The sequence below is a fragment of the Betta splendens genome, chromosome 14 (assembly GCF_900634795.4).
Source record: "Betta splendens chromosome 14, fBetSpl5.4, whole genome shotgun sequence".
NCBI lineage: Eukaryota > Metazoa > Chordata > Actinopteri > Anabantiformes > Osphronemidae > Betta > Betta splendens.
Window position 1 is genome coordinate 14302917 of NC_040894.2, and position 27440 is coordinate 14330356.

At 42.7% G+C, this 27440-nt stretch overlaps 1 long non-coding RNA gene across 1 annotated transcript; it reads right to left on the reverse strand.

Annotated features, from left to right (window-relative positions):
• Positions 1 to 8062: 8062 nt before the first annotated feature.
• LOC114870017 (uncharacterized) lies at positions 8063 to 17870 on the reverse strand. The gene is made up of 3 exons (XR_003788238.3): positions 10856 to 17870; positions 10259 to 10418; positions 8063 to 10170 (listed from the first exon to the last, which is right to left on the reverse strand). It is a non-coding gene; the product is annotated as an uncharacterized LOC114870017 (long non-coding RNA).
• Between the last annotated feature and the right edge of the window lie 9570 nt (positions 17871 to 27440).

A 27440-nucleotide genomic window follows, 5' to 3' on the forward strand; every position in this document is an offset into this window, starting at 1 on the left:
TCTTTTTGTTCATTAGTAAAAGAAATCATAAGCGCAGCCCTGTGTTCATCCCAAAAGAGGGAAGTTAAGGTGTGTGTGTGTGTGTGTGTGTGTGTGAGAGAGAGAGAGAGAGAGATCATAACTCTTCAATTTCAATTCAATTCAATTTTATTTATATAGCGCCAAATCACAACAAAGTTATTTCAAGGCACTTTACAAAGTAAGGTTTAAAACCTCACACAACTAAACCCAACAAATCCCACATACAGCAAGCATTTAATTTGACAGCAACAGTGGAGAGGAAAAACTCCCTCTCTAACGAGGAAGAAACCTCCAGCAGAACCAGACTGGATGTGGGCGGCCATCTGCCTCGACCGGTTGGGGTGAGAGGATAGAGAGATAGAAAAGCACAGCAACAGCAACAAGCAACAACAGAGCACAGGCAGGATGGTAGGACCAGGGACTGGATGCAGGCAGGATGGTTGGATCCGCAGCTGCCCATCACAGACACCAAACTTTGAGTCCAATGATACCTGTGGGTGAGGACAGAGAGGGAGAAAGAGTGGGGGTGGGGGGGGAGAGGAGAGAAGCACAACTACTGGACAGAAAGAGACAAGGTTAGTTAAACATGGGACAATGATGGGAGGTTATGGGACAGAGGAGGTAGAAGGAAACAGAGGAGCTCAGTGTATAAATTAAGTCCCCCAGCAGTCTATGTCTATTGCAGCTTAACTAAGAGATGGTTCCTGTGACTAACAATAATTGCCAGTGACCTGAACCATCTCTAACTATAAGCTTTATCAAAAAGGAAGGTTTTAAGCCTAATCTTAAAGGTGGAGAGTGTGTCAGCTTCTCGAACCTGAAGAGGGAGCTGGTTCCAGAGGAGAGGAGCTTGGTAGCTAAAAGCTCTGCCCCCTGTTCTACATTTAAACACTCTAGGAACCGCAAGTAGCCCAGCGCTCTGAGAACAAAGTGTTCTGCTGGGAGCATAAGGAACTATAAGGTCTTTAAGATAAGAAGGAGCTTTATCATTGAGTACTTTGTATGTGAGTAGGAGAATTTTAAATTCTATCCTACATTTTACAGGCAGCCAGTGCAGAGAAGCTAATGTAGGAGAAATGTGATCTCTCTTTCTAAGTCCTGTCAGAACTCTGGCTGCAGCATTTTGAATGAGCTGTAGGTTTTTTAAGGAGCTGTTAGGACATCCTATGAGTAAGGAGTTACAGTAGTCCAGCCTAGAGGTAACAAATGCATGGATCAGTTTCTCTGCATCGCTCTGAGAGAGGATGCTTCTGATTTTAACTATATTTCTAAGGTGGAAGTAGGCGGTTCTGGAGATTTGTTTAATGTATGATGTAAAAGAGAGATCCTGGTCAAACATGACACCAAGGTTCCTCACAGTAGAATCTGAAGCTAATGTTATGCCATCCAGGGTGGCTATCTGACTCAATAGTGTCTCTCTCAGATTTTTAGGCCCAACAATAAGAATCTCGGTTTTATCTGAGTTTAGTTGAAGGAAGTTTTGGGACATCCAGGATTTGATGTCTTTTAAACAACCCTGAATTTTGACTAGTTGATCTGTTTCATTTGGTTCCAAGGACATGTATAGCTGAGTATCATCTGCGTAAAAATGAAAATTAATAGAATGCTTTCTAATAATCTCACCTAGAGGAGACATGTATAAGCTAAACAGAATTGGACCCAGCACAGAACCCTGTGGAACTCCATAGCTAATCCTTGTGCATGTGGAGAATTTATCATTAACATGAACAAACTGGAATCTGTTCAACAAATAGGATTTAAACCATCCCAATGCTGTTCCATTAATCCCGATTCTATGTTCTAGTGTCTGTAATAGAATGTGATGATCAATTGTATCAAATGCAGCACTAAGATCTAACAGGACAAGGACAGAAACTAGACCATTGTCCGAAGCTAATAGAAGATCATTAGTGACTCTAACCAGAGCTGTTTCTGTGCTATGATGTTTTCTAAATCCTGACTGAAAATCTTCATACAGGTTATTCCCACTAAGGTGGTCAGATAATTGTTTAGCCACGATTTTTTCCAGAATCTTAGAAATAAAGGGTAAATTTGAAATGGGCCTATAGTTGGCTAGTTGTCCAGGGTCAAGGGTTGGTTTTTTCAATAGAGGTTTGACCACAGCCACCTTAAAAGCCTGTGGTACATAGCCTAGTTGTAAAGATTGGTTGATTTGATTTAATATGGATGAGCTGATTAAAGGTAGAACTTCTTTGAGTAATCTGGTTGGGATTGGATCTAAAAGACAAGTGGACGACTTGGAAGAGTTAATTATTGAGGTTAACTCCATATGAGTTATGGGGGAGAAGCTGTCTAGGTAAGACAGAGGATTTAATAAATTTAAAGTTAATGGATCTAGACAGTGCTTTCTGTCATTTGGAAGAAGTCGCTGCTGAATGTTTTTTCTAATGATAATAATTTTATTAGTAAAGTAGTTCATAAAGTCATTGCTGCTGAGATTTAAGGGGATAGTAGACTCAATACAGCTATGACTCTTTGTCAGCCTGGCTACAGTGCTGAAAAGAAACCTGGGGTTGTTTTTGTTTTCCTCAATTAGGGAGGAATAATATGTTTTTCTAGCAGCACAAAGTGCTTTTTTATATTTCATTAGACTGTCCTTCCATGCAATGCAGTTTACATTTATTTTGTTGGAACGCCACTGTCTTTCTAGTTGTCTAGTCCTTTGCTTTAGACTGCGGATGTCTGAGTTATACCACGGAGCTAACCTCCTCTGATTCACTGTCTTCTTCTTCAGAGGAGCCACTGTGTCTAACATTGTACGTAGAGAAGCTGCAGCATCATCTACAAGACAGTCAACCTGTTCATAAGGATTAAGGTGACTGTTCTCTGTGTATCTGCAAGACATTGAGGCAAAAGATGATGGAATCATCTGCTTGAATCTGGCAACAGCATTGTCAGATAAACATCTGCTATAGTAACATTTCTTTCCAGCTGTTATAGGGTCAGTTGTGCTAAATTCAAAAGTTAATAAGAAATGGTCAGATAACAGAGGGTTTTGGGGAAGAACTATTAAATTATCAATTTCAACTCCATATGTCAGGACAAGATCTAGAGTGTGGTTAAAACGATGAGTGGGTTCATTTACCTGCTGTGTAAAACCAATAGTGTCTATTAAGGAGTTAAAAGCAGTGCTGAGACAGTTGCTGTCAACATCTACATGAATGTTAAAGTCTCCCACTACAATGACTTTATCTGTGCTAAGAACTAAGTCAGATAAGAATTCAGAGAATTCAGTTAAGAACTCTGAATATGGAGCAGGAGGACGGTAAACAATACAAAACACAACTGGTTTCTGAGTCTTAGAGTCTGGGTGAGAAAGGCTCAGAGTGAGGCTCTCAAATGAGTTATAACTATGTTTAGGTTTAGGAGTAATTAATAAATCTGATTTATAAACTGCTGCTACTCCTCCACCTCTACCTGTACTTCTTGGAACATGATAGTTGATGTGACTCATTGGAGTCGACTCATTTAAAGTAACATATTCATCCTGCTGCAGCCAGGTTTCAGTGAGACAGAACAGATCTATGTGATGGTCACTTATCAAGTCATTTATTAAAAAGGATTTAGATGAGAGAGATCTGATATTTAATAAACCACACTTCATTAGCTTACTATTACTTTGTTCCGTAAGAGGATGTTTATTAAATGTTGTTTTGATGTTTATTAAATTCTGGTAAGTCACTCCTCTTTGATTTGTTTGTGACTTGTATAGTTTAGGTGGTCGAGAAGCAGACACAGTCTCTATGCGATAACTAAGACTAAGAGTGGGTCGCGGCTGTAGAGAACATGTTACTAGAGAGCAGAGAGGCTCCGTTCAACGTGGGATGGATGCCGTCTCTTCTAATCAGCCCAGGTTTTCCCCAAAAAGTGCTCCAATTAGCCACAAAGCCCACATCGTTTGCAGGACACCACCTAGACAACCAGCGGTGGAGCGATGACAGCCGGCTATACATGTCATCGCTGGTCACATTGGGGAGGGGTCCAGAGAAAACTACGGAGTCCGACATTGTTTTGGCGAACGAACACACCGACTCAATGTTAGTTTTAGTGACTTCCGATTGGCGTAACCGGGCGTCATTAGCTCCTGCGTGTATTACGATCTTAGCGTACTTACGTTTATCCTTAGACAGGAGCTTAAGATAAGACTCAATGTCGCCCGCTCTGGCCCCTGGCAAACACCTAACTGTGACCGCTGGATTCTCTAACTTCACGTTTCGGACTATGGAGTCACCAATGATCAGAGTGGGTCTCTCAGCGGGTGTGTCGCTGAGTGGGGAAAATCTGTTTGAAACGTGAAGCGGTTGGTGGTGCACCGTGGGCGCCTGCCTAAAGCTACGTTTCTTACGAGCCGTGACCCAGTCGTTGCCCAGCTGCCTGGGACCTGCTGGGGGACTGGTAGCAGCTAAGCTAGGAGGCTCCGCACCGGCTAAAGGGACCTGGCTAGCTGGCCTGTTTTCTAAAGTGCGAAGCCGAGACTCTAAGTCTAACAACCTCGCCTCCAACCCTGCAACTAGCGTACACCTATTACAGATACCACTACCATCACTAAAGGAGGCAGAGGATAAGCTAAACATAAAACACACCGAGCACCGAACAGAGCGAGAGGGAGAGGAAAAGGGGGAAGCCATAGCAGGAAAGTAAGCTAGGAGCTACTCCTCCCTGAACCGCCGCCTTACCGTGGTGGAGGAGTTTGTGTGCCCGAATGACCCCGGGAGCTATGTTGTCGGGGGCAAAATGCCCCTGGTAGGGTCTCCCAAGGCAAACAGGTCCTGGGCGACGGGCCAGACCAAGAGCGGTTCACAACCCCCCTATGAAAGATAAACCACCAAGGCCAGAGACGTCGCCCGGTATGGCGCAGCCGGGGCCCCACCCTGGAGCCAGGCCCGGGGTTGGGGCTCGTATGCGAGCGCCTGGTGGCCGGGCCTATTCCCACGGGGCCCGGCCGGGCACAGCCCGAAAGAGCGACGTGGGGCCGTCCTCAAGTGGACCCACCATCCGCGGGAGGAACCGTAGGGGGCAGGTGCAGAGTGGATTGGGCGGCAGTCGAAGGCGGGAGCCTGGGCGCCCCAATCCCTGGATAACCAATCTGGTTATTGGGACATGGAATGTCACGTCACTGGGGGGAAAGGAGCCTGAGCTTGTGCAGGAGGTCGAGCGGTACCGGCTAGAAATAGTCGGGCTCACCTCCACACACAGCCTGGGCTCTGGAACCCAACTCCTTGAGAGGGGCTGGACCCTTTTCTACTCTGGAGTTGCCTGCGGTGAGAGGCGGCGGGCTGGTGTGGGCTTGCTCATAGCTCCCCAGCTTAGTCGCCATGTGTTGGAGTTTTCCCCGGTGGACGAGAGGGTCGCTTCCCTGCGCCTTCGGGTGGGGGATAGGTCACTCACCGTCATTTGTGCTTACGGGCCGAATGGCAGTGTGGAGTACCCGGCCTTCTTGGGGTCCCTGGAGGGAGTGTTGGAAAGCGCTCCAACTGGGGACCCCATCGTTCTTCTGGGAGATTTCAATGCCCACGTAGGTAACGACAGTGATACCTGGAGAGGCGTGATTGGGAGGAACGGCCTCCCTGATCTGAACCCGAATGGTGTTATGTTATTGGACTTCTGTGCTAGGCACAGTTTGGCCATAACTAACACCATGTTCGAACATAAGGGTGTCCATCGGTGCACGTGGCACCAGGACACCCTAGGCCGGAGGTCGATGATAGACTTTGTAGTCGTTTCACCTGACCTTCGGCCATATGTTTTGGACACTCGGGTGAAGAGAGGGGCTGAGCTGTCAACTGATCACCACCTGGTGGTGAGTAGGATCCGCTGGCAGAGAAGGAGGCTGGAACGACTTGGCAGGCCCAAACGTATTGTGAGGGTCTGTTGGGAACGCCTGGCTGAACCCTCTGTCAGACGGACCTTTAACTCACACCTCCGGGAGAGCTTCGACCAGATTCCGAGGGAGGTGGGAGACATAGAGTCCGAGTGGACCATGTTCTCCGTCTCCATTGTCAACGCGGCCGTTCGGAGCTGTGGACGCAGGGTCTCCGGTGCCTGTCGTGGTGGTAATCCGCGAACCCGGTGGTGGACGCCGGAGGTAAGGGACGCCATCAAGCTGAAGAAGGAGTCCTACCAGGTATGGTTGACCTGTAGGACTCCTGAGGCAGCTGATGGGTACCGGCAGGCCAAGCGTGCTGCAGCCCGTGCCGTTGCGGAGGCAAAAACTCGGGCTTGGGAGGAGTTCGGGGAGGCCATGGAGGAGGACTATCGCTCGGCCTCAAAGAGATTCTGGCAAACCGTCCGGCGCCTCAGGAGGGGGAAGCAGTTCTTTACCAACTCTGTTTTCAGTGGAGGTGGGGAGCTGTTGACCTCAACTGGGGATGTTATCGGACGGTGGAAGGAGTACTTTGAGGATCTCCTCAACCCCTCCGACATGCCTTCTGCTGAGGAAGCAGAGGCAGGGGACTCAGAGGCGGACTCGCCCATCACCCAGGCTGAGGTCACCGAGGTAGTTAGTAAGCTCCTCGGTGGCAGAGCAGCGGGGGTGGATGAGATCCGTCCTGAGTACCTCAAGTCTCTGGATGTTGTGGGGCTGTCTTGGGTGACACGCCTCTGCAACATCGCGTGGAGGAGGGGGACAGTTCCTCTGGACTGGACAACCGGGGTGGTTGTCCCTCTTTACAAAAAGGGGGACAGGAGAGTGTGTTCCAACTATAGGGGGATCACACTTCTCAGCCTCCCTGGGAAAGTCTATGCCAGGGTACTGGAGAGGAGAATTCGGCCGATAGTCGAACCTCGGATACAGGAGGAACAATGTGGTTTTCGGCCTGGTCGTGGAACGCTGGACCAGCTTTATACCCTCAGCAGGGTGCTTGAGGGTTTGTGGGAGTTTGCCCAACCAGTCTACATGTGCTTTGTGGATCTGGAGAAGGCATTCGACCGCGTCCCTCGTGACATCCTGTGGGGGGTGCTCCGGGAGTATGGAGTCCGGGGCCCTTTGCTAAGGGCTGTTCGGTCTCTGTACAACCGGAGCAGGAGCTTGGTTCGCATTGCCAGCAATAAGTCAGACCTGTTCCCGGTGCATGTTGGACTTCGGCAGGGCTGCCCTTTGTCACCGGTTCTGTTCATTATTTTTATGGACAGAATTTCTAGGCGCAGCCAGGGGCCGGAGGGGGTCTGGTTTGGGGACCACAGGATTGCATCTCTGCTTTTTGCAGATGATGTTGTCCTGTTGGCTTCATCAGGCCAGGACCTCCAGCGTGCGCTGGTGCGGTTTGCAGCTGAGTGTGAAGCGGCTGGGATGAGAATCAGTTCCTCCAAATCTGAGGCCATGGTTCTCGACCGGAAAAAGGTGGTTTGCTCTCTCCAGGTTGGAGAAGAGTTCCTGCCTCAAGTGGAGGAGTTTAAGTATCTTGGGGTCTTGTTCACGAGTGAGGGAAGGAGGGAGCGTGAGTTTGACAGACGGATCGGTGCGGCGGCTGCAGTAATGCGGTCGGTGTATCGGTCCGTCGTGGTGAAGAGGGAGCTGAGCCGAAAGGCAAAGCTCTCAATTTACCGGTCAATCTACGTTCCTACCCTCACCTATGGTCATGAGCTTTGGGTCATGACCGAAAGGGCAAGGTCACGGATACAAGCGGCTGAAATGAGCTTCCTCCGCAGGGTGGCTGGGCGCTCCCTTAGAGATAGGGTGAGGAGCTCTGTCACCCGGGAGGAGCTCGGAGTAGAGTCGCTGCTCCTCCACATCGAGAGGAGCCAGCTGAGGTGGCTCGGGCATCTAGTTCGGATGCCTCCTGGACGCCTCCCTGGGGAGGTGTTCCGGGCATGTCCCACCGGTAGGAGGCCCCGAGGAAGACCTAGGACTCGCTGGAGAGACTACGTCTCTCGGCTGGCCTGGGAACGTCTTGGGGTCCCACCGGAAGAGCTGGAGGAAGTGTCCGGGGAGAGGGAAGTCTGGAACTCTCTGCTTAGACTGCTGCCCCCGCGACCCGGCCCCGGATAAGCGGATGAAAATGGATGGATGGATGGATGGAGCTACGCTAGCGGAGAAAACACTTAGATAACAGTGTAAATTAGCAGGACGTTTAATGAAAGGAAAAGATGCTTGAGTGTTACAAGCTTGTTTTGAAACTTTTAGCAGTCGCTATCGGATATAAAACGATAATATTTAGAAAAGAGCGGAGAGTAACGCTGTACACACACAGCGGCAGCAAACCTCAGTAACCGGAAGTGACGCGATACGCTTACCGTCAGTCAGCCGTCAGTCAGTTCCTCTCATCAGGACCAGAAGACACATGAGCTGTACAGGACAGGTCAGATGCATCACTGAAGGTCGTATCACATAGGGAACCAAGCTGTCATGTAGCATGAGGGCCTCAGTTGCAGCCCCCCCCTCAGCAGCCGCTGATAGGAGTACAGCAGAGCTGAAGTTAACACCAACAAAAGAGGGATTATTTAGAATGTCTGTAGATGTAACCTGCACTCCATCTGGAGTGAAAATTAATCAAATACCTTAACTACACATGAGATCTCTTCCTAATAAGGTTAACTGTTCATAGGTTTGAAAGCATACTTCACTGTATTGTTTTTCTAATCTTTAAGACAGAACTTTTCTCTGTGTTTCTAATAATGTGCGTGGTTAAGCCCTCAGACCTACACTTTAGTCTGTATCTGCCTCAAAGCACAGAACGTTCCAGAAATCCTCCCATAGACTCTAATGCATTTATCCGTAAGACTTCTCTGGAAAAATGAAGGAGGATTAGAATTTTTAAATCGATTAAATCAATTTTCACTCCACACACTTTAAACTCACACCAGTTGCTCACTGAAGCCTTGGGATTTATAAAGTGAAGTTATTTTTGTGATAACCCTTGTGGTTTTGCTGTAACAAGCCTGTTAAGTTAGAGTGGAAATCAGCTTCACTACAGTCATTGAGCTGACCTGCTCCTCTGAGCAGTGTGTTAAGCAGCTAGTGTGGCTGAGTGGTGAAGGATCAAGATTCTGATACAGGCTATACTGGTTCAAAACCTGACTAGAACAAGTCTTTTAACAAAATTCAGAATAAGGATTTACAGGGCTGTAGTCATGTGCAAAACATTTTTTTATTAAAATCAAACTGCTTTTGTTTTATTTGTGCACATTCAGCTCTGCAGCTTTATCTTTGCAGATCTGATCAGCTATACATTCAACTCATCAGGTAGTTTCAATAATGTTTCAACTGATTAATTACAAATAGTTATTTAGATGATTTTACAGTATAATAAAAACCCACACTCCCTCAAAATCTTTTCACAATAAAAGCTATTCAATTGCTTATTAACATGTTTTCTGCTTTTGATTGGATAGTTTCTGACACTGTTTTAACTTTACCAGTTAAGCACAGACATCCCTCAAATCCGTTCAGAATTAAAGCATACGTCAAAATCATTAGCTTTCGTAGAAAATCTTTCAACTGCTTCAGCTTTTTCTCATCCACCACTCATATACTATGGCTCAATGGTAAGTCCTTGACTCGAGAGTAGGAGATCTAGTTTTGATTCCCATCGGAGGCCTGTTTATGCATTCAGTTCTTAATATAACTACATTGATTTCCTTCAGATCAATTGAGCTATATATTCAATATATCAGCAAGCCCTCGGCTCTTAGGGGTCTGTATTTTAACCATTACACATTTGCTGTAAGGAGCAGGTGACATTATCTTTGCTTACATTGATGACGCAAAGTAAAAAAAAGACTGTTACTCAGACATGCAGCAGAAATTACTGATGACTTCACTGTTGCAGTGTAACAATGACAAAGCAAAGAGGATGTTGTGGTTTATAGTTTTGTGTCCTCACTTCCCCAGTTGTCTATACAAACTCATCTTTCTGCATCATTTGTCACTTAACCACACTAATATGCAAACATGTTTACAATAAAATGTGCAATTTTTGAATCTTTACAACATACTGTAGTCACATGGGTTTCTCATTATATTATATTTGTCTGCTTTGGAAAGGAATCAACTTCCACACAGAGTTTAGGTTCACGCCATGTGAACAAAGTTGTACGCCGGGTACATGACAGCTCCAGGGTCAGAGGAGTGGGGCAGGCCGAGCGCATGGCCGAACTCACGGACAGCGGCCACAGCAAGAAGGCTAAAACCTGAAAATGAGAGTGAAATGGCATCAAGCTTTTCAGCTATTATTGCCAAATATTTGGTAGGTCAGTTGTTGTATATCTGACAGACCACCTGTGCTTTGGAATGTGAGCTCCACTCTTCATCAGCATCAAAGAGTACATCCCCACCAATGCCAGACCCCTGCAGGAAGGGTTAAGGCAGGATCCCTCCTTTGCCATCAAACAGTAAGCCATCCCCGTGGTCTGCACTGAGCCGACACGTTTGACTGCAACTGATCACATACATCGCTGTCAGGAAGCTGTTTGATTAGTGAGAGCTCACCTCCTTGTTGGAATGAGATCACAACTTCAGTCTCTTTCCTGTTTCACTTATGGAACTTCATGGCTGCAGCATTAGACTAGTACTTCCATGCAGCCCTGATGTCCTTTTTAACCTTTAAGTCTAATGTGGGTAAAGTGGAACCAGCTATCCTAAGCCATGAAATATTTGATTATACTGTATTATACTTCTTACAGGACTAATATAATCAACGCTGTGTTCTGTTACTGAACGGTCTTTCTCACAGCAAGAGTTATTAGTGAACTTTTATGATATTGAAGCCAAAGTATTCTTTTATCATTCTGATTCTGTGAGACATCCTGGTTTTAAGTAAGAAATATTATATATACATATATTATACAAATATTGGCTTATTGATCATTCTCAAACCTGTAGCTGAGTGTCATCTTCGTCCAGTGAATAATGTCTTCGAACTGCTCCAAGTCTGACAGACCACAACGCTGCTTCTTCATAATCGCCAGAGTCTCTTTGGTCAATTCACCACTGGGAGGCAAGTCGATGAAGCGCTGCATTGTCTTGACTATGTAGCACAGACCAGTGATCAAGTCAGTGCCTTGGCCTGTGCCTGCATTCCTTTTGGGTCACCCTGAATTGGGCTGGTAGCTGTAGAAGTTACGCAGATAAGCCTAAAGAAAAAATATATATGACAGTGTGCAGATGTGTGCAGAGATTTGTCAATCAAATGCTTAGTTAGGTTTGAAATAATTTTGCAGGTCACAATGTCAGTACTGTTATGCTACAGTAGCTAAAGCATAATGCAAATGTCCATCTACTGAAATGACTACATTCCAAACATTTTCTCAAACCAATACAGTACAGACATGTTGCTCTACTCATATAATTGTTAGGGTCAGCTGCGCAGTCATCACATTCCAGTTCCTATCTGATGGATCGCCGAGGCATTAATGAAGCTTATTGGACTTGTGTTCTCATATGTGTTGTTGTAGTATTTGTTTGTCATTTTGTGTGGACATTTTCTGTTGCACTATATTTGTTGAGGCTATTGTCACTTTATTTTGTAGAGATCTGTTGTGATGTGGTGACGGCACTTCCCCTTTTTTTTTCTGTAAGGATGTTGGTGGCGCGAATGCATGTGAGAGATGTTGTGCCATGCACTTGTTAAATGAAGAGACAACTAAGTAAGATCCTACGTGTGCATTACTGAAGAAAGATGACAGACGGAGAAGAAAATGTTACGTGCGCAACAAAGCTGTTATCTAGTTTTCCATAATCTGCTGATAAATTCCAACAACAAGCTGATGTTTAAGCATGTGCAGGATTGAATGTCATTTAATGTTAAGCCGCAGCTGCTCCCTTGCAGACCTTAGACCGATTTGACTGTCTAATATGACAAGATAATGTAGGTTGTGCAAACTTCACAGCTCCTGGTGTTTTTCATCTTCAGATGTGGCTCTAGTGAGACTTAAAGTAGAGTTGTGCGACGTAATTCGTTAGGGAGCTCAGGGGCATCATTTACAAGGTACATGATTCCATACTTGAAGATAAAAAAATTATGGTGACAAAAGATTATAGTCCACAAAAGTTACCAGAACCTGAAGACTAAAACCAGCAGTCAGTGAAGTTGAAACTAATTTGAAGCACAATCCATAACAATACACAAGCATTTATTAGTTTAGATTGATCTAATCGAATCTACAAAAAAGTTACTACAGTAGCAATTAATGGTGATTGTAGTACTGTTTATTAAAAATAATAGTAATAAATTGGAGCACCACTAGTAAAGTAAATGCAGCAAATGTGATACATACCTCTGCAAACTCCTGGTCAGCCTCAGATGGTCCAGCCTGCAGGTCCGGGCTTCCGTCAGGAAGGGCAAGTGTAGGAAGTAAGCTGGTCACAAGAATCAGCAGCCGTAGCCGAGCATCCTCGTGTTTAACGAAAAGGAGTCTCAGCGAGTCAGTCCGGGTTTGAAATTTCCAGCTGTTTATGCACAGGGCTGTATACAAAGCAGTGGGGACCACCTGAATCCACTGTCTGCTTCAGGGTTCAGAGCAGGTGATGTCTAAAAAACCTACTCACAAATGCTACAAATATAAATAACTATTGTGCTGATAATGGAATCACAAACTGTTTGGAAATAGATCTGTGATTCACAATGTTTAAAGCCAAGAGCTCTTGGCTTAACCAGAGGATCTCATAAGACACAATATAATTAATGTCTGGGGTCTGAAGGCTCTAGGGTTTACCCTGCATAAGTTAATGAATGTTGCTTTGAAGTGACATTGTTTCATGCAAGTTTTAATCTCATCCATGTTAAAGCTGTAAAAAACCTTCCAGTACTTCCCATTAGTCAATCATAGCTGTTGGCTTCCTATGATGATAAAGGAAGTGGTTTATAAGCTAGTTGTGTGTAACAGTTACAAGAACATTATAATGCAACCCTTGTCTTATGTACATTTTATGTTGTCTTAAAAAACACAAAAGATGAACTTACAATCACATTTTTTGCAGAAGCTTCAAAACTGTTAATTGTCCAGTGTCATATAAAGAAATCAGAACTGATCAGTCAGTTGAGTCACTGCTACTCACTGTCCTTTAAAACGTGACTAACTACATTACCTACAATGTAATGCATTGCAGTGTTACTAGCAGGGGATGAAGGTTTTTATGGCTTAGCTCCAGTGATGTCATTTGAGAGACTTAATCAAAGTTTATTTGGTTCTGTCTGTACTTGAACTTTTGCTACAGAGAGTTTCAGCTGTTCTGCCCACCCGTAGTAGTAATTAGCACATTTGAGTTTGTCATTATGATAAAATGAAACAAGTAGGTTTACATTAAATTAGAGTTAACATGTTCACTAGTGGTATTTTTGACATTTGCCAGAACTATTAGCTGGATGCAGAACTTTCTAATTCAAGCAAATTGTCTTGTTTTGGACCAAGTAGAAGTTTGAACAAATGTATACAAATTTACAGAAAATAATTGCAGAAATAATTTGTTATTTACTCACTGATCAAAACTAAAGAGCAACCTATTCTTCACAGCTTACAGTATACACATTCTTTAATGGTTTGACTATGATGATAAACTCAATTATAAAAACCTGTCAGACACTCATCCATTCGTTAATTCGTGTGTTAAACCTGTGAGGACATTACAACAGAATGGTGTGCAGTTGCATGGTTGCATCACTTGGGTGTTTTCCTCTTGTTTTGGATGAAAGGATCTGTCCATTAAATTGAAGGCTCAGTGTTCTGTAGCTGCTGTGAGAAGGATTCTGTTTGTTTTTGTATTTGTTTGTTCAGTGATGTTGTTTTAATTTAGCCCTTAGACATATATTTTATTGTGTGATAATCATAATATACTTTTATCATAAGAATTTTGTGTTTTCACCTTCTATCATGTATAGGATGTGTTGATCAGCCAATAAAGCATAAACAATACTGAGACTGGAAAAAAACAACCCAAAACAATTGCGAAGTACTGTACAGTAAATGATATTACTATAAAAACTGCTCATAAAACCCACAGCAAGGGACGTGAGAAACAATCACATTTCTAGTGGCCTGGGCATTCCCAGCATTAGTCATCACACACATAAAACCACCTCAGTCATCAGCTGTAGAAAAGCGAACAACAACTCTGAGTCATACTGTAGCAAGTGGGTACACGGATAACAGTGACACTCGCAAAGACTAATCCTTCACTGTCCCGGCATGTTCCTGAAGGATTATGTTTTGAAGTTGTGAGACATGAGAGAAGTATTAGTTTTTACATGTCTAATAGTGCAGCAGGATTAGTACAGGTTAATGGAGGGGGTTAATCTTGGAGGTTGGGGTTTCTACTAAAAAATGTACCCTGTACAGACTCAGCATTAATTACAATAAAAATCTACAACAACTGTGTTGCTGAGCTACTTCTATGTGGGATGTATAAATTCACAAATGAAAAATGGTCCCCAAATTTGAGGACACTGGGATTTGTAGGTTTTTGGAAGGAATATGGACGTAAGGGCGGCATGGTGGTGCGGTGGGTAGCACCGTCTCACCGCCAAGGTTCTGGGTTTGATGCCCTGGTGCCTTTCTGTGTGAGTTTGCATGTTCTCCCCTTGCTTGCATGGGTTCTCTCAGGGTTCTCTCCGGGTTCTCCGGCTTCCTCCCCCACAAAGACGAGCATTAGATTGATTGGCCTTCTCCATTGTGAGTGTGTGAATGGTTGTATGTCTCCTGTTGCCCATAGCCAGCTGGGTTAGGCTCCAGCACCCCATGACGTATGGACATATGGGAATAAGCGGCTTGGAAATGGATGGATGAAATATCTGAAATATATGTGCTATACAACAAATTAAGAAGTAAAGTCTCAGCTGGCTTTACTGCTCTATAAAGGTCTTTCACATGCATCAAACACAGCCGCAGTAATAAACAAAAATAGCAATACTCATTAACGCCACCTAGCGCAGCACCGGCAACGCACCGGCAACGCATTTTTGGTTACACCGCAGCGAAACTTGTTCAACATATCTTTTTTTTTCTTCTTTTTTGTGTGTGTGTCCTGTCCAGCAGTTCCACAAGCAGCATGTACAGTATTAGGCTGAATGTCGTATTGTGATGGACAGTTTTGCTTTTATAAGAGGAGTATATAAGAATGTTATAGTTAAAGTTAGGATTTAAGTAATGTTATAACTTTGGTGAAATTAATTTAGCATTTTGTTTATGTGTATTGTGTTCTTGTTTTTTAAGTGCTGCAACCTGAGGGAGGCGAGTGTGCATGTGAGTGAGTGCCTCGGCTGCGTTGGGTTATTAGTCTCCCTTTCACTGTACCATATAAAATGTGTTCCTACGAAGTTGATCAGCCGCTTTCTGAATCACAATCGTTTTTATTCCCCGGGTTTGAACAGGGCAAACATTATTTTTATTTACAAACAAAATTAAAACGTTCTCATATGATTTGCCCGCTGTGATGTAGACAAAACTCTTCAAAGCGTTTTACTTTACTTTCTGTTTATTTCGTTATTCCCACTTTCATATCTGTGGGAGGGGCCATCCACGTCCCGTCGCAAACGTAAGCGCTGACTGTGGGGGCTGGGGATGGGCGCATCTAGGACATAGACCTGTGTTCCTCTGCCCGCTACACCCTCCTCTTACAACAGCCAGTTGCATTGGGGCGTTATTCCCCCTTTCACATGTACCACATAAAAGTCATCGCAGCGCGACAGGCAATTTCCTACGAAATTCACCAGCCGCTTTCAGCCGTGACACACACACGGATATCGTTCTGCCCGCTTTCATGTAGACACAAAACTCAGCAATGCGGTTTACTTTACATTACGTTTATTTTATTATTCCCCCTTTCATATCTTTCTGATGAATGGAAGTGGGCGGGGCCATCCACGTCCCGTCTAGTTTATTGCAAAACTAGATGGGTGTACTGTCATCTTTTCTGTAATTTTTGGTGACGTTACAGTGCAAAAAATATGTGAACTTTATTCAGGTTTTTTTGTAAATAAACAAAGCTTCGCCACATTTGATAAAGATCTGAAACTGTCTAATTGTATTGTTTCTGTCTTTTATTGCTTCCTTCGGTGCGACCGCAACAATGACACTCATCCTTTCACATTGTAAATCCAAGCACATAGCGGTGGAACATTGTAACAGTGGATTTCACTCATAGACTCATGGGAACTGTTCAGCCTTGCAGGCAGGAGCAGGGCCAGCAAACCCTCGTGTCCCACCCCACAGTAATGGCCCTCTTTACGTAACAAAAGTGGCTCTTGGCAGGATGCCAGCTGAAGCGTGCCGGTCACCTGAACTCCCAGCCGGGGATAGTGGTATATGTAAAGGTGTACGTCCTTTAGGTGTTCTAGTGTTAAAGCACTTCCTAGCACCTTCACAAGCTCTACTGTGTCCTCCACAAGGAGGTCTTGGCTGCTGGCTTAGATGATATTTGTGGGGAGACAGGACATGTAGAAACAGGCACTTTGTTAATTGTTACTGTCTTCTCCTCTTCTTCTACATCCTGCACTTGGTCATACACTAGCATTCTTGCACTTGCTTCACTGAATTTCTTTACTACCTCCAAATGCTGTATTCTTGTCTTTTTCTCCTCTAAAGCCTTTTGCAGTGGCAAATGTTCTTGTTTTAACTGTGATTTAATTCAAACTTCTTCTTCTCGTGTCAAGCGACGCTTTATGTCTGCTGCTTCTTGCTCAGCTATCTTCCTTTGGCCTTCTGCTTCTATGTGCTATATTACCAGTTGCTCTCTTTCTTGCTCTTCTACTTTTAGAACAGCCTGGCTTGCAGCAGCAGCATCAGCAGCAGCTTCTTGTCTACCTGCTTGAACGATCTGAGGCACCTTTTAGGATGGACATGAGAGATCCTGACTTACAGATGCTTGAGTCGAAGACAGAGACCACTTCTGTCCATTCTTGACCTTCTTCTGGAAGCTTTCCACCTAACTGCCCTGCAGCTGTACCAACAATAAATTTTGAAATCTCCACGCATTGATCAACTTGTTTGACTTGTCCGTTAGATATAGGTGAATCTTTGTTAAAGAGCCTGGATCATGTCCGCTTGCAGTTTTCTAGCCTTCTCTGTGAGATTATTGCTCTTTGACTCCGTCTTAGTGACTACTCTTGTTGGTTTTCAGCACCACTTGCCTTATAACCTTTTTGGAGGTTACACTTTCCCTTCTCCGAGCTACAGTCGTAGCACTTAAAAGTGTCAGCCTTTACCCCAATCAGTTTTCATTTACAGCGCGGTATCACCTTGTTTTTACCGCCTTGGAGCGTGTGTTGCGTCTTTTTGGCCTATAGGTGGTGATCAGCCCCCACACTGGCCCCTATGACGCCGTACTAAGACCATGTTATATGGGCCCACCTACAGTAATGTTACAATGTCTTGGTGGTGTAATGGTTAGTTATTGTTGAAGTTTTTCTGTCCCGGGTACGAATCTCGGTGGAAGCAGAAGTAGTAATTACTGAACAATCAGCGTTGTTATCTCATTTTTATATTTTGGCATACAAGATAATAACAAATGACTAGTAGGGCTGTCTGTCTGTATTATTTAGCAGACCATTGTAGTATTTAGTATAGTAGTATTTCCAAGTTATGGCAGTTCAAAACCAAAATAAGCAGCTGTACTGTATGCTTAGACAGACCGAGTGCGCGCTCCCACGTACAGCGTTCGATTTTATTATGACATTATTCCTGCAGGAGAATCAGATGTCGCAAATTAAGCTGAGCAACTCTGGATTTTAGTAAATAAAAACATTTTACGAAGCGTCCACAGACTAGGTGCAGCTGAGCGAATTGTCCGATCTCCTTTTGAGTTTTGTCTTTGGCTAAATAAAGACTAATAAAACAGTCCTTATTACTCATGCAGAATCAATATATGCAGAACAAACAATTTGCTGCACTAATAAGTCGGAGATCTACTGAGTCCTGGTGTTCTGGCATACCATAGAAAGAGTTTCCATCCATCCATTCTCCATATCGCTGAGTCCCATATGCAGGGTCGCTAGGGTGCTGGAGCCTAACCCAGCTGGCTATGGGCGAGAGGCGGGGTACACCCTGGACAGGTCGCCAGCCCATCGCAGGGCAAAGCACAGACAGACAACCATTCAAACACACACTCACACCTACGGGCAATGGAGAGAAGCCAATCAACCTAATGCACGTCTTTGGACTGTGGGAGGAAGCCGGAGAACCCAGAGACAACCCACAAAACACGAGGAGAACGTGCAAACTCCACACAGAAAGGCACCAGGGCCGCCTCTAGGAATCAAATCCAGAACCTTCTCGCTGTGAGGTGTCGCCTAGAGAGAGTTTATTCCTTTTATTATTTTTTGTTTTATAATATCCTCTACAAGTTAGCAGTGGTAGTTTGCCAGACTTGTGTGAAATACCATAAGAAGAGCATTTAAAAAAATGAAGTTAAAGGTTTTGGCGTCCCACAGCCTACGTAGACAGGGTCAGACACAGTAAGGCTTGGCATTGGAACAGAATGGGTTCAGGCAATCTCAGATCAAAAGCAGGCAAGGGTCAGTAACAGGCGGGCTTGGCTACGGTACAGTTCAGAGCAAGGCAGGCTCAGATCAAAAATGTTAGCAAGATAATTACCAGGCAGACACGGGTTACAGAACAGACGGGGTGAGTACTGGAGTTTAAATACTGGTGGGTGATTGCAAACGACAGACAGGTGTGAGTAATGAGAACCAGAAGTGACACTGAAACTACTGTGATGTGACCAAAAACGGAAGTCCTTTCAAAATAAAACAGGAACATGATCTAAGACGTGACATTCTCACACACACCTTAAAAGTGGTCAAAGTGGTGTATGCTGCAGAGTAGAAGGAGTTATTTTAGTTTTCATCCAGTATAACCAGTAACATTTGGAAACACACTGTGTGTCTCTTCTCTTAAAGGTGCCTGCACATGCAAAATTCACTTTTTGGGTATTCTGGTACATTTATTTGACTCCCTGGGTCATGTTAAGACACTCCTGGTGTGTTAGAAGTACGCCCCCCTACTTATTTCAAATTTTTGAGAGTTTATCCAATCTGGTTCAAGAAGCATCGTTTCAAATTTGGCGGCCTGGATACGTCTGCATTCGCGCTGACCAATCACAGAACCAGCTTCGCCCCCCCAGACAAACCTGGACCCCTAAATGTACCTGAAACATTTCGTTTCAGTCACTCCAGTCACAGACAAAAGAAGAAGAAGTCACTCACTGCGCATTCTACCATAGGAGGTGGCACTAATGCACCTTTCAGTTGGTTGCCACCCGCCATTTAAAAGACAAAAAGAAGAAGTCACTCAGGTTGAAGAAGCGCGCTGTTCCTCAAGACGTTATCCACCTGCTGCTTCCCCAAACGTAAGTACATGCTTGATTCTTATTTGATGTATGTACTCCAGAAGTTTCTCTGTTTATAATGTAGCTTCCCTCTTGTGTAAGGAATGCTAATTGCTAGAACCGTTGAATCTAACAGCTACAGCAACAGAGAGAGACAGTGTTGCAAGGTGCTGACACGCAATTTGGATGAGTCCAAGCCTCTCCAACATTTGTCCGGTTCGAATTGTGTGATATATGGTACTGAGGTCATTCACTGAGCTCACATTGTAGCTGCTAGCGTGATGGTAGCGCAGCGTTAGCGGCGAGTAGAAAATTGCTCACCTCAGGAGCAAAGGTATGTACATTGAACAGCAGTATAATCATTTGTTGGCCAATATGCAGTTTTATTTGACAGAGATTTTGCATTTCACATTTCAGTAGTTGTGGTATTCTTAATCTGATCTATATTATTGTCTATGTATTTACTCTGTATGCAGTTGGTCAACTTATTTTGATATTTTAGTCTGTTGACGGGTAATTTGTAACTCTAGTGTTATGGTGCAGATTATGTGGAAAATGTGATGGAGACCATCACTGCTGGACTCAGGTTGCTCTATGGAGGACCTTGTAAACATCCCTGTCCCACCGGCCCCCTGAGCAGAATTTGAGCAACCTGACAGAAAGGAGGTCATTAATGTCATGTTAAGATTTAACAAACCAGCACTATAAAATAAATTGAAAATGTGTTTGCTTCAAACACCATTAAAACTGATCTAACTACCTATATTTATTGTTTAGATCTGTAAAGGTTGTGAGATACATAGGAAATACTGGTCATTTCATTAATCTGCTATTCTATTCCTTATACCTTCTAGAGTGGTGTCAAGGAAAACAGCTGCATCCTCCATCTGTAATAGCAGCTGCACTGCTTTCGATGTCTTCCAACACGTGAAGACAAAAAAGATCCTCACATCTCCCCAGCCAACTGCCCATGACTGTACCTGATCCACTCCAGAAACTATGCTTTCAACATAACTATGAATCCTACCCGTTCATTTTGTGGTCTGCAAACTGAACTGTGACGGTAACTTATCCAGCATTATATTGCTGGTGCATTGGTTAAAAATAAAGTTGGCTTTGACTATTGCCGTTTCACTGAACTATTTTTGTATGTATATACCTAATGAGGGAAAACAGACAAATGTTTTATAATATTTCAGCTTTTATTGAGGTATTGCCAAAAAAGAATAATTTAGCCTTGTCCCTAAGGAAACACTGCCCTGATCCAGACCAGGGAAGGTGGGATGACTTGGACTCTTGGCCCTAGAAGTCCCCAGCACCAGCTGAAAAGACTTCTAGGCTAGATACCTGCAACAACTTGGGATACACACAGACATAGTACTGAAAAAAACAATAACTACATTTTTATTAGTTATATATTAGCACTTGATATATCATACACCTTACTAAAAGCAATTAAAAAAATATTAGGTCAATATATATTTAGAAACAAAACTATGTTTGTAAACCAGAGTTCCCAGGTACATTATGATTAATCTGTAAATAGTAAAATGTTCTAAAGTTTTTTATGAATTTCTTAGATACTGATTTATTCCATGCATGTGTAATTGTCTGATATACTGTATATTAAATGTGTTCTGTAATGAATACACATTCATTCATACTGGCTCCAGTCCTGGATCATCAACCATACATGACAGTAGGTTTGGCAACTAGTTCAGGCGTCTTGAGGTAAGGTTTATCACAATTTTAATTTATTAATAAAAGTAATAAACACATGCAATATCTTGAAAGCAATAGTTGCTGTCACACCATGCCTCTGTAGGCATTCACTGTTCCTACATTGGCACTTATTTACAGACAAATACGGCAAAATACAAGCTGCAGCTGAAGTTCCCATTATAGAAAAATTATTTTCACACAGCAGCAGAACAAGAAATAAAAGAACATGTAAAAATGAGTTTATATTAGTTTATCGAGCTATGCTCCCAAGCAACCTGTAGTCGTGTTATGAATATTCTGTTGTATTAATTCAGGCTGCTAATTTGCAACCATTAGTATTAGCGTTATCAGCTAGTCAATTTGTGTATTATATAAATCAAATTAAATTAAACGTGAATCTGCCAGTTAGACGTACCTTGCGCCAGTCAAAGTGTAACCACTTCAACAGCCTCCCATTCGACTTCAGAGTCAGATTTTGGATCAAACATACGGTTGAACTCCACTACGAGGACGAGGTAGTCAGTTTTGCTGTTACAATGGATTCAGTGACCGTGACTTTTCATTCCCGCGGCGAAACACGGCTATGCGCTTCCTCAAACGGGTGTGGCGATCAGTTTAGCTTCCGACACACTCCGAAAATAGAGCGTTGTGGACGAGAGCTTAAAACACACATTTTCAGACAGGCCGTGTGGGCGATCTACAGCGCTTTTTGGCATGAAAAGTTACAGACACCACTGAGACATCAAGGTCCAATTATTTAGCAAGCGTGTGCATGGACCTTTAAGTCTAACATTAATGGTTACATCTTCACTCCTTAAGTTTTGTTTCTCCCTCGGGGCTTCTTAAAGCGCCTTCAAAATGAAAGCACACCTTCAAAATAAATTACAGGGAAACACAAATGAAATTTAAATACTCAATGACTTGATCCTAGGTTATTACTGATTACAGTTACAATGGTTTGCACTTTACTAAGGGAGCACCCAAAAAGAGACAATCTCTTCGTGTTGCTCATCATGCACAGAACTATCTGGGGTTGTGCAGTGTATGAGACACAGATCTTTTCACTTACAGACAACAATAGCAATTACCGGCACAGTTACTCAATTGGCATAGCTTAGCTCTCACTAAAAATTTATTTTATTACGCAGAGACTTGAATGTTGCAACATTTTCAAGTGTGTTAATATAAGGATAATGATAATATTTTAATACAAAATATGCTGTCAATCATTGTATCTATAAGTGAAAGGACAAAGCTGAAGAGCTCTGATGTAAATGTAAAGAGTTTAATGCAAAAGTAATTCAGCAATCATTGCAAGGGTCACTCCTATTTACACCAGTTTCTGTTATGGTGCATTACCCACAAGGCATTGTGCTATAAATTTGCTTATTTGCTCATCAGTAATATACACTGGACACTGAGCATTAGGAGTTTGACTTCTCAGTCAATCTGTTACTGAGCTTAATCACTTATCTACAGTACCTCAGCTGTGTCATTGTCATGGAGACGATTCTCCAAAGGTAGGAACCTCCACAGATCAGCCTAGTCAGTTGTAGCGAAGCTGATTTGCACCCCTGCGACTCTCACCAGAAGTCAGCAAAATATTTCAATTGTAGTCTATGGGAGGATTTCTAGAACCCTCTGCACTCTGAGGCAGCTACAGACTAAAGTATTGCTCTAAAGGGTTAACCAGACACATCATTAGAAAGAAGACAAGTATGACTATGACTTGAGTGAAAATGTGTTCATAGAGTGAAAACTGTGGCTGTAGTGATGAGTTAAAGAGAAAAGGTCTGTCTTAAAAAGACGTGTGACAACACACACTCTAGCAGTACACACTAATGAAAAAGCTGAGAATTCCTCAAAAACACTCTGCTTAAACTGCTATAACTCAGAAAGTATTACCTATATTAAAAAGCTGAACAACAGATTAATAGTTGAATAGTTGAAGATTACTTTGAAATTTAAAATAATGTGTCTGTCTTTAATTTAAAGTCTGTAACTTAAAGTATGCAGAAGTAGTTAAAGCTGAAAGTAGATAAAGCTGAAGAAGATTTGAAACACTTTTTTCCATTCATTTCAATAGGGAAAAAAGTTAATAACTTGAAAAATATGTGGCATTGTTCATGCACCAACGTCTGCCTCACCCTTTGGGTGAATAATATTAAGCTACAGCCTTACTAACCTTGTAGTGGGACACTTTCCAAATCCAACTGTAAGTATTATTGATACTTATCACTACCAATATCAATAATGTGTGAATATGGAATTTGTGGTGTTGTATGTCATGACTTTTATTAAGTAGTATGGTATATGTATAATAATGCACATATGTATGTATATTATATGTATGTGTTTGTATGAGTATGTGCACATACCTTAGCATTATTATTGGATTGGTATTAGTATTAATCTCCAAGGTAAACCACAGTACAAAAGTTGTTTAGTTATGAATGTGTCAGCCTAAGGTACATCCCTGCTTTTTTTTTTTTTGCTCCGATTGTTTACTTAACAGATTTGCTTGGTTTCAGCAGCTGGTTGCACCCCTTAGCCCCCCCCCACCCTCCCGCATACACACCCTAAAGCTGAAACCTAACACAGCAACATCACACACATTTTGGATTAGCTAAATAAACCATAAATCAGGAAGAGTATATATATTCTATATGTACTCTTCTATGAAACATAGAAATGAGAAAAGTAATAGCACTTAAAAAAGCTAAACATTTTGATATTGGAATGGTTTCTGTAGCTGAAAGGATGCAGAACGGAAAAACGTATGGAACAACAAAGAAAATAATAACTAGAAAACGCATTTCCATAAGAAATTGCAAAGTGAATGCTTCCATGTATTGCTGAAGAATTGCTAAAACTAGCTTAAGCACTGAAAACAGTTGGAAGCGCCTGAGGAATTTAATGAATAGCTGCATGTATCTAAAAATCAGTTTTGCATATATTCTTAAAAATTTCATGCAAAACATGTAATTTCCCTGCTGCCTTAGACAGGACTTGAATCAGAGTCCTGGGACTGCAAGCTTTACAGTCAGGGACCCTATCCACTCAGCCTAAGTAGCTACTGGTATTGTTTCATGTGGCTGCATTACACACTAGTCACATATGACCCTTTTATAATATAGCTGAAAGTTGCTGATATATTAAATATATAACTCAATATATGTTAAGGAAATCAGAGAGTTGTTGATATATTAAATATATAACTCAATTTATGTGAAGGAAATCGATGTAGTTATATTAAGAACTGAATGCATAAACATGCCTCCAATAGGTAATAAAATCAGATCTCCTACTCTCGAGTCAAGGACTTACCATTGAGCCACAGTATATGAGTGGTGGATGAGAAAAAGCTGAAGCAGTTTGAAGCAGAAGATTTTCTACGAAAGCTAATGATTTAGACTTATGCGTTAATTCTGCAAGGATTTGGAGGATGTGTGTGCTCAACTGGTAAAGTTAAAACAGTGTCAGTAACTATCCAATGAAAAGCAGAAAAAATGCTAATAAGCAATTGGATTGCTTTTATTGTGAAAGGATTTTGAGAGAGGGAGTGTGGGTTTTCACTATACCGTAAATTATTCTAATTAACTATTTGTAATTAATCAGTTAAAAGATAACTGAAACTACCAAATTATTTTTCTACTGTGTAAGCAAAAGGACAAAGCTGAAGAGCAATCTGTGATTAAAAAACAATTTAAATAAAATTTTGATAATATTGGCATACTTTAAAATATTGTAATTAAAGGTAAAGATTAGTTTCTTACGTCAACATGAAGAGTCTAATGCAGAGTCACTCCTATTAACACCAGTTCCTGTTATGGTGCATCACCCACAATGCATTGTGCTATAAATTTGCATATGTTGTTGAATGCTGTAATATTGAATTAATTACTTAAAACCACCCCCTCAACTATATGAAAGACCAGGTAGTTTAAAAAAGCTTAATGTCTAGAAGAATCAACATACATTGAAGTCATCAGTAATATGCAAAGAGCTGCTGTGGACACTGAGCATTAGGAGATTGACTTGTAAGTCAAAGTGCTATTGAGCTCAATCCCTTATCTGCTGCAGCTGCGCCGTTGTCATGGAACAGGCAGGAACCTCCACTGATCAGCACGAAGAGCTGCAGTGAGGCTGATTTCCACCCTAGCTTAACAGGCTTGTTACACCAAAACCATAAAGGTTATCACAAAAATAACTTCACTTTATGAATCCCAAGGCTTCAGTGAGCAACTGGTGAGCGTTTTATGCTCGAGGAGTGAAAATTGTGGCCACAGTTGCGATTTAAAAATGCCTGTCCCTCTGTGATTTTACCCAGAAGTCAGAAAATATATATATATTTTTTGTTCAGTCCAGCAGTTTAGCAAGCAGCATATATTACGCTGAATGCCATATTGTGATGGACAGCTTTGCTTTAACAAGAAGAGTATATATAGAATATATAGGGGTGCAACCAGCTGCTGAAACCAAGCAAATTTGTTAAGTAAACAATCGGAGCAAAAAAAAAAAAAGCAGGGATGTACCTTAGGCTAACACATTCATAACTAAACAACGTTTGTACTGTGGTTTACCTTGGAGATTAATACTAATACCAATCCAATAATAATGCTAAGGTATGTGCACATACTCATACGAACACATACATATAATATACATACATATGTGCATTATTATACATATCCCATACTACTTAATAAAAGTCATGACATACAACACCACAAATTCCATATTCACACATTATTGATATTGGTAGTGATAAGTATCAATAATACTTACAGTTGGATTTGGAAAGTGTCCCACTACAAGGTTAGTAAGGCTGTAGCTTAATATTATTCACCCAAAGGGTGGGGCAGACGTTGGTGCATGAACAATGCCACTTGTGGAAGCCAGGGTGATGTGAGCGGCTCGGCCACTACGCCCATCCAGCAAGCAGAGGAAGGAATCCTAGCAGCCAGGGAGCCCACACACCTTCAGGTCCAGGAGGGCAGGTGTTGCGACCCAAGCCGCCCACACAGAGCCCCCCAGGCAGAGCTGCAGCAGCCACAGAGACAGCACCTGAGGTCAGAGCGGGTCACCGGGGGTCAACGCTGTCCGCCCCATGAGAACAAGGGGCAAACACCCCCCCCGGCAGGAGGGTCGGCCTTAAAGAGTAGAGCCCGAGGACCCACGGTCCATAGGGAGCCCGCCAGAAGATGCCCCAGCGCCCAGAGTGGGGCCCACCCCCAGTCCACCACCCCCACACGAGCGGAGCGTGGCCAACCCCATCGGCCCGACCTCATCCCCTGGCACCACAGCGGCCTGCAGCACAAGGCCAGCAATTGGTGGGGGTCATGCGATTTAAAAATGCCTGTCCCTCTGTGATTTTACCCAGAAGTCAGAAAATATTTTCCATTGGAGTAAATGGGAGGATTTCTAGAACTGTGTTCGCTTTCATTCAGATACAGACTAAAGTATAGTTTTGATGGCTTAGCCAGGCACATCGTTGGTAAGAAGACAAGTACTGTATGACTATAAATGAGTGAAGAAAATACATTGATAGAGTGAAAACTGTGGCTGTAGAGACAAGTTAAAGAGAAAGGTTCTGGCGTAAGAAAGCCTCCTCTCACTCTAGCTGTGACATCACTTACTCAATCAGATGCAACACACACTAATGGAAAAGCTGAAAAATCCTCAAAAAACACCCTATATCTAAACTGCTATAACTGCTCTGTGAAAGCAGACTTTCACCCTTGATAAATAGGCTCATTCCAGGATAATAGTGATTACAAAAATATTTTCATTTTATGAATCCCAAGGCTTCCCTCAACAACTGGAGTTAATTTTATGTTTGAAGACAAAAATTTTTTAGCCACTGTCGCAATTTCAAAATATGTCTCCTTCTGTTTTTTTCCCTGACGTCTGCCAAAAATCATCATTAGAGTCTATGGTAGAAATTCAGGATAACTCTGCGCTTTGAGGTCAATAGCGACTAGGTCTGATGGCTTAGCCAGACACATCATTAGAAAGAAGACACGTATGGCTGGTGAATTAATTACATTGATAGAGTGAAAATTGTGGCTGTAGTGACAAGTTAAAGACAGAAGTTCTGTTTTGAGAGTAAATATGTGCTTCTGTAGGAACTGACAGTTCTGCTACGAGTCAATCAGATAGTCATTGTCATTAATGAGAGTCACTGGAGGCTGGTGGCTGAGTCAAGACAAGCGAACACTGAATCACACCATACACACCTTCATATGTCTCTATGCTCAAAAACTTATAGCTACTGAATTGATTAAAGTAATAAAATAAGCAGGACCTTATCTAACCCCTCCTTGGACCTGTTTGGGTGATGAAAGTGGTTTGTGGTTTGTCTTCCTGGGTCAGCAGCTAATTCTATAGAAATGTACTCAGAAAAAAGTGTCATACTAAA